This window comes from Heterodontus francisci, chromosome 34 (genome assembly GCF_036365525.1).
Source record: "Heterodontus francisci isolate sHetFra1 chromosome 34, sHetFra1.hap1, whole genome shotgun sequence".
Classification (NCBI taxonomy): domain Eukaryota; kingdom Metazoa; phylum Chordata; class Chondrichthyes; order Heterodontiformes; family Heterodontidae; genus Heterodontus; species Heterodontus francisci.
Genome location: NC_090404.1, coordinates 40,734,550 through 40,742,274, shown reverse-complemented (window position 1 = coordinate 40,742,274; position 7,725 = coordinate 40,734,550). Strand labels below are relative to the sequence as shown.

At 47.6% G+C, this 7,725-nt stretch overlaps 1 protein-coding gene across 4 annotated transcripts in view; it reads left to right on the top strand.

The window, feature by feature from the left end:
* Positions 1 to 5,459: 5,459 nt before the first annotated feature.
* LOC137349403 (zinc finger protein 774-like) overlaps positions 5,460 to 7,725 on the top strand; it is an 8,230-nt gene continuing 5,964 nt past the window's right edge. Inside the window, exons 1-2 of one of the 4 annotated variants that reach the window (XM_068014919.1) lie at positions 5,484 to 5,508; positions 6,658 to 6,969. The gene's annotated coding sequence lies outside the window, so the exon portion shown is untranslated. Of the gene's footprint in view, positions 5,509 to 5,903; positions 5,948 to 6,494; positions 6,970 to 7,725 lie in introns of those variants that run through there. The other 3 variants (XM_068014918.1, XM_068014921.1, XM_068014917.1) reach the window with 3 other exon arrangements.

The following is a 7,725-nucleotide window of genomic DNA, read 5'->3' as shown; positions in this document are numbered from 1 at the left end:
AAACAACCCTCACCTATCCAATATTTCCTCAGAATGAAAATTCTCCAATCCAGCCAACATCCTTGTAAATCTCCTCTGTATTTTCTCTAATATAGCCACATCTTTCCTACAGTGCAGTGACCAGAACTGTACACAGTCCTCCAGCTGTGTCCAAACCAGTGTTTTATACATTTCCAACATAACCTCCATGCTCTTGTATTCTCTGCCTTGGTTAATAAAGGCAAGTATCTCTTACGCCTTATCTACCTGCCCAGCCATGTTCAGGGATCTATGAACATGCACTCCAAGGCCCCTCTGTTCCTTTATACTTCTCAATATCCTACCATTTATTGTGTATTCCCTTGCCTTGTTAGCTGTCTCCAAATGCATTACCTCACACGTCTCCGGATTGAATTCCATTTGTCACTATTCTGCCCACCTGACCAGTCCATTGATATCTTCCTGCAGTTTACAGCTTTCTTCTTCATTATCAACCACATGGTCAATTTTTGTTTCATCTGCAAACTTTTTAATCAAATCCCCGACATTCAAGTCCAAACCATTGATCTATAGAACAAAAAGCCAGTACTGATCCCTGCAGAACCTCACTGAAAACAGCCTTCCAGTCACACAAACACTCATCAACCATTACTCTTTGCTTCCTGCCTCTGAGTCAATTTTGGCTCCAACTTGCTGTTTTGTGTTGGATCCCATGGGCTTGTCATTCATGACCAGTCTGCCTTGTGGGACCTTATCAATGGCCTTGGTTACAGTTTAACCCCATTCTCCTAATCTCTGGCCACTCGGTGTGGAGGTTGGGTGGGAAGGTTGGAGGATCTTTTCCTGGACCTGCTCTTGGGCCTGGCTAAAACACCACCCACACCCACAGCCCTTTCGATGACATGCCCTTCCAAAACCCCCCAGTCCCCCCAATGCCCTCCTCACCCTCACCTCATCCACCCCAAACCCACCCAGGTTTGTATCTGTCTTGTATATTTAAACATTCAGTTCTCACCTCCTCCATCTCTCTCCCTCTCGCTCAGGCTGAGAAGCAATGTGTAGGTCCAGGATGTACAGGGACCATGTTGGGAGTGGGGGTGTCACTCTGGCTGCTGCCCTGTCTTCCTTGGTCTTGTCCATGCCGGGGTGGCCTTCTGCAACTGGTGGACACCTCAGGATACAGAGTGTCTCATGGACATTGGGAGCAATGTTCTGGTTCAGTTGGGAAGGTTCCCTTTGCTTCTGTTACAATTTGTTGCTTATTTTGGCTTCTTTTAGTTTGAATGGATCACATGTTTGGGGAAACAAGAGAGGAAAGAATGTTCCATAGAAACTAGAACTGTCTGTTCTGAATTTCTATCCTGGATTGACAGTGCTGACTTTTGTAAACTCCTTTTACAGGGTATTAGAAGGGGAGGATTTACTGACGGGAAATTCAAACCAAACATCACATCAAGATCTGACGGAAACACTCGATTCATCAGGACCTGAATATCATCGGCCTTTGAATGTGGAAGGAGAAATGTTTGTCTGTTCTGCCTGTGGGAAAAGATTTCAAACATCAGTGTGACTGGAAAAGCACCGAGACGCGCACACACGCGAGTGAGAGTGTTCCAGTGACTGACTGTGGAAAGAGCTTTAACCAGTTACACAGCCTGAAAAAACATCACACCATTCACAACGGGGAGAATCCGTACACGTGTTCTGTGTGTGGACGAGGCTTCAACTGATCATCCAACCTGGAGAGACACAAGGACACCCTCGCCATGGAGAAACCATGGAAATGTGGGGACTGTGGGAAGGGATTCGGTCCCCATCAAAGCTGGATATTCATTAACTCAGTCACACTGGGGAGAGGCCGTTCACCGGCTCCGTGCGTGGGAAGGGATTCACTCAGTTATCCCACCTGCTGACACAGCAGAGAGTTCACAAGGGTAGGTTGGAGAAGTTGGGGTTATTCTCCTTGGAGCAAAGGAGATTGAGGGAAAATTTCATAGAAATGCACAAGATTCTGAGAGACTTTGATAAATTAGACAAAGAAAAACTGTTCCCATGAACTAATGATACAAGAACTAGGGAACACAGATTGAAGGTTTTGAGGAAGAGTTGAAGCAGGAATGTGAGGAAGAACTTCTTCTGCAGCAAGTGGTTCTGACCTGGAACTCGCTGCCAATGTGTGTAGTGGAAATGGAAATAATCAATGATTTTCAAAGGAAACTGGATGGTCACTTGAAAGAAGTAAACTTGCAGGGCTATGGGCTGATGTGGGGCAGTGGGACTGAGTGGATTGCTCCCTGGAGAGCTGACATGGAATTGATGGGCCAAATGGCCATGTTCTGTGCAGTAAATGATGCTGTGTCTCTGTGACTGTGTTTTGAGACAGGATATCCCAGCTCTCCACCCTGGGATTCTCAGTATGAACAGGATTCGGAGTGGGGAGGACTCACTATCGATGGTTTACTGGAAATGTTCAAGGTCATATCAAAATTAAAGGAAAAGCATATAATTGCACAAAGATGGGTGGCAGATCAGAATGTTGGACAGAATATAGAAAAACAGTAAAGAATGACTAAAAGATTGATAAGGAGTGCAGATTGTAAACAGAGTCTGGAGGTATGTGTTTGCTGAGTGGTGAGTTCAGTGAAGGGGAGAGGAGGTGCTCCTTTTTTCTACTTTTTTGTCTTCCAGTATTTGGTTCTTGTTTCTGTGCAGTGAAAGGTGCTGGTTGGTTGAGTAACTGGTCACATATTCTACTTCTAAGTAGTCTGGTAAGTTAAGGTACGGCAGTGCAGCTTGGCCGAGTGCAATGCACAGCTTGTGACATGTGGGATGTCATGGACGCACCATGTGTCCCAGACAAACATATCTGCAGGAAGTGTCACCGGCTGCACAAGCTTGAGCTCTAGGGTTTGGAGCTCGAGCAGTGGCTGGAGTCACTGTGGTGCATCCACAATGCAGAGAACTACATGGATAGCAGGTTTAGGGAGGTGATCACACCACAGGTTAGAAGCATGCAGGAGGATAAGGAATGGGTAACCGACAGACAGTCTAAGAGAACCAGGCAGGTAATGCAGGAGTCCCCTGATATGATCTCACTTGCTAATCGGTTTTCCATTTTGGATACTGGTGTGGGTGATGGTTCCTCAGAGGAGTGCAGACAGAGCCAAATTTGTGGCACCACAGGTGGCTCAGCTGCACAGGAGGGGAGGAGGAAGAGTGGAAGAACAGTAGTGATGGGGCTTTCATTAGTCAGGGGAACACAGAAGTCTTTCTGCAGCCAAAGATCGGACTCCAGGATGGTGTGTTGCCTCCCTGGTGCCAGGATCAAGGATGTCACGGTACGGCTACAGGACATTGATCTGGGGGAAGGTGAACAGCCAGAGGTCGTGGTCCACGTTGGCACCATTAACAAAGATGGAAAGGGTAAATGAGGTCCTGACAACAAATTTTAGGGAACTAGGAAGGAGATTAAAAAAGCAGGACCTCAAAAAGCAGTTATCTGAGGATTACTCCCACTCCCATGTGCAAGTGAGCAAAGTAATAGGAGAATTGACTGATTGAACAGGTGATTGGAGAACTGGTGTGGGAGGGAGGGCATCAGATTTCTGAGGCACTGGGACAGGTGGGACCTGTACAAGATGGACGGATTGCATCGAAGCAGGATTGGGACTAATATCCTCACAGGGAGATTACTAGTGCTGTTGGGGAGGGTTTAAACTAGATTGGTAAGGGGATGGAAACCTGAGAGGGAGCTCAGATTGGAGGGAAGCAAAACTGGTAACTTGTCAGGGGTATGGGAACCAGGGGAAAATATCAGACCGGAACACCAAGGTGCACAGAATACTGGGAGAGATCGATGACACTAGAGTAGGGAATAGCAAGTTACAAGGTGGGGTCAGAGTCAGGGAGAAAGTAATAAAGTCTAAATCAGGGTTAATGTGCATGGATGTGAATGCACAGAGTGTGGTTCAAAAGATTGGTGAGGTACACGTGCAGATTGCCATGTGGAAATATGATCTTGTGGCGAGAACAGAGACCTGGCTCAAAGAAGGGCAGGACTGGGTGTTAAATATTCCTGGATACAAGGTGTTCAGCAAAGAAAGGAAAGGGAAAGGGGCGGTGGAGTATTGATAAATGAGAACATTGCAGTGTTGGAGAAAAAGGATGTCCCAACGGGGTCAAGACAGAATCAATTTGGCTCGAACGAAGGAACAAAAAAGGTGCATTTACATTGCTCAGTGTTGTCAAGAGGCCACCAGCTAGTGGGAAGAACTTGGAGGAGAAAAAATGCAAGGACATTACAGAGAGGTGCAAAAAATATAGGGTAGTTCTAATGGGCGACTTGGGATAGTAGTAGTGTAAAGGGCAGTGAGGGGCAAGTGTTCTTAGAGTTGTTCAGGAAAGTTTTCCACAACAGATTGTTGCTAGTCCAATGAGAAAGGAGGCATTCCTGGACCTGGTTCTTGAGAATGAGGTGGGCCAAGTGGATCAAGTATCAGTTGGGGAGCATGTCGGGGAGATTGATCATTGTATCATAAGATTTAGGCTGACCATAGAAAAGGACCAAGAACAATCTAGAGTAAGAGTAATTAACTGGGGAAAGACAACTTCAATGGGGTAAGAATGGAGCTGGCTGAATAAATGAGATTCAAAAGTTGCCAGGAAACCTGATAGCTGAACAATGGGTAACCTTCAAAAAAGAGAGAGTTCGGGCACAGTCAACATATGTTCCCTCGAAGTGGAAAGTTTGGGCAAATAAATCCAGAGCTCCCTGGATTATAAAAGAGGTAGAGATTATGATAAAGAAAAAGTGTGCTGTTTTCCTTGAAGAGAAGGCTGAGAGGTGATTTGGTCGAGGTATTCAAAATCATGAGAGGTCTGGACAGAGAATCATACCTTACAGACAATGTCCCAGACACTGCCATCACCATCCCTAGGTGTCCCACCAGCAGGACAGACCCAGCAGAGGTGACGGCACAGTGTTATACAGTCAGGAGGGAGTTGCCCGAGACGTCCTCAACATGGGCTCCGGACCCCATGATGTCTCATGGCATCAGGTCAAACAGAGTAGATGGAGAGAAACTGTTCCTACTGGTGAAAGGATCGAGGACGAGAGGGAACAGATTGAAAGTAATTGGGAAAAGAAACAAAAATAACATGAGGAAAAACTTTTCCAGCCAGCGAGTGGTTAATGTGTGGAATGCACTGTCTGAGAGTGTGGTGGAGGCAGGTTTAATTGAAACATTTCAAAGGGAATGAGACAGTTTTATGAAAAGGAACTAATGGAGCTGCGGGCTGACAGGTCCCGGATGCTGATGGATTCATCCTCGGGCTTTCAAAGAGAAGCAAATGAGGGAGGAACTGCGCAGAATCTGTCCTCCTGCCCCGCCCCCTCTTCCTATTGGTCCGAAGCTGCCGTTAATCACCCAGACATTGTTAGGTCAGAGGTTAAGTCCCGGGTGCGCAGGCGCATTGCGGACCAGTGTTTGAAGGTGGCGGAGAGACGCTTGTGAGTCGCTTCTGCAGCCGGTAAGTGGCGGCTGTTGGGCGGGGAGGCTTCAGAAATACCCGGTGTAGGCCTCAACACCCCCAATAACAAACTCCCGGTCCTGTGTTTGCACCGAGCGGGCGGCAGCTGCGGGAAACTGAGCTCAGTTATAAAGGGGCCTGGGGGAGGGGAGGGAGGGAGGAACCATTTGGGACACAGCACAGGGCAGGAGGTCCCCCCTCCCCCACTCCCTGGTTCCACAAAGACTCCCCTTGGACTGGGCCACACCTGGGCAGGGCTGGCTCAAGGTGCAGGAAGCTGCGAGGCTGAGCTGTGGACTGGGAGGAGTGGGGGGTTTGACTGACAGGCCTGGGGAGGGGGATATCAGGGCAGGTACACACACTGCTCCCCCTTTTCCTCCTGGGATCTTTTACTGGAGTCGTGTTGCTGAGTGTTTCTAAACTCTGTCTCCCTATCCCGGTAATGTCGGTGGATTGTAGGTTGCTGTGAGTGTTGGACTATATTGTTTCTCCTCATTCTTCCTCCTCGCACTCCGAGTTCCAGGCTGCAGGCACCAGCTGTTTGATGTGCCTGAAACATTAAATATGTTTCTCTCTTCACAGAGACCTGCTGAGTATTTCCAGCATTTTCTCCTTTTATTTCAGATTTCCAGCATCTGCAGGACTTTGCTTTTGTTTTATTGCACGAGTTGCTCACAGAATCAAAGGCAGTGAAGGTGCTCGAGCTGGACGGAAGCAGTCGTGTCAGATCCTCAGTGGGTGAGAAATCGCCGAGTGCAGAGGAGGAATGAAGCTGGTGGATGTGCAGGGAGGCTTCAGAAATATCCGGTGTAGGCCTCAACACCCCCAATAAGAAGCTCCCAGTCCCACGTTCCAAGGAGAACAATCCCAGCTTCTCCAACCTAACCTTGTAGCTAAATTCCCTCATCCCTGGAACCATTCTGGTAAATCTCCTCGACACCCTCTCAAGGACCTTCTCATCCTTCCTAAAGTGTGATGATCAGAACTGGATGTAATACGCTAGTTGTAGCTGAACCACAGTTTTATAAAAGTTCCCCTTAACTTCCCTGCTTTTGCACTCAATACCTCTATTTATCAAACTCAAGATCCCATATTCTTCCGAAGAAGGGTCACTGACCTGAAACGTTAACTCTGCTTCTCTTTCCACAGGTGCTGCCAGACCTGCTGAGTGAATCCAGCATTTCTTGTTTTTGTCCCGTATTCTTTGCTAACTGCTCAATATGTCCTGCCACCTTCAATGATCTATCCATATGAACCCCCAGGTCCCTCTGTCCCTGCACACTCTTTAGAACTGTGCCATTAAGCAGATATTGCCTCTCTCTATCCCTTCTGACAACCTGGAAATTTTCAGGATGTTACATCTGATAGTATAGATCAGGAGTGTCCAGCCTTTATGCATTAGAGGCTACATTCTAAATGTTGTCCTACATAGGGGGCCAGATGTGAGCAACTTTCGGAAAGGTAAAGGTATTAGAAATTTATTTGACTGTTCATCAATATAACAAAAATGTGCATTTTTGTGAATAAGTTTTAAATGAGGAAACTAATGTATTAACTTGCTTTCCCAACACTATGTTGAACACTGATTTAGTGAGTTACCTGGCATGGTTTTTGCTTGCAGTCGTAGACATTGTCTGCCTGCACACTTGATGTAGCGATGCAGAGAATTCCAGATAGATTCCATTTGTGAGGAGAGATCTTGATCTCGCACTCTCCCTGTCTCCTGCTCTCTCTATTTATTTTATTTAGAGATACAGCACTGAAACAGGCCCTTTGGCCCACCGAGTCTGTGCCAAGCAACAACCACCCATTTACACTAACCCGACAGTAACTCCATATTCCCTACCACCTACCTACACTTGGGGCAATTTACAATGGCCAACTTACCTATCAACCTGCAAGTCTTTGGCTGTGGGAGGAAACCAGAGCACCCAGCGAAAACCCACGCGGTCACAGGGAGAAATTGCAAACTCCGCACAGGCAGGACCCAGAATCGAAGCCAGGACCCTGGAGCTGTGAGGCTGCGGTGCTAACCACTGCGTCTCGCTCTCTCTCTCTCTCTCCCCCCGCGCTCTCTCCCCCGTTCTCTCTCTCTCTTTCCCCCCCTGCTCTCTCTCTCTTCCCCATCCCCCCGCTCTCTCTCGCTCGCCGCGCTCACTCTCTTCCGCTCTCTCTCCCTTTCTCTCTCTCTCCCGCTCTCTCTCTCTCCCGCTCTCT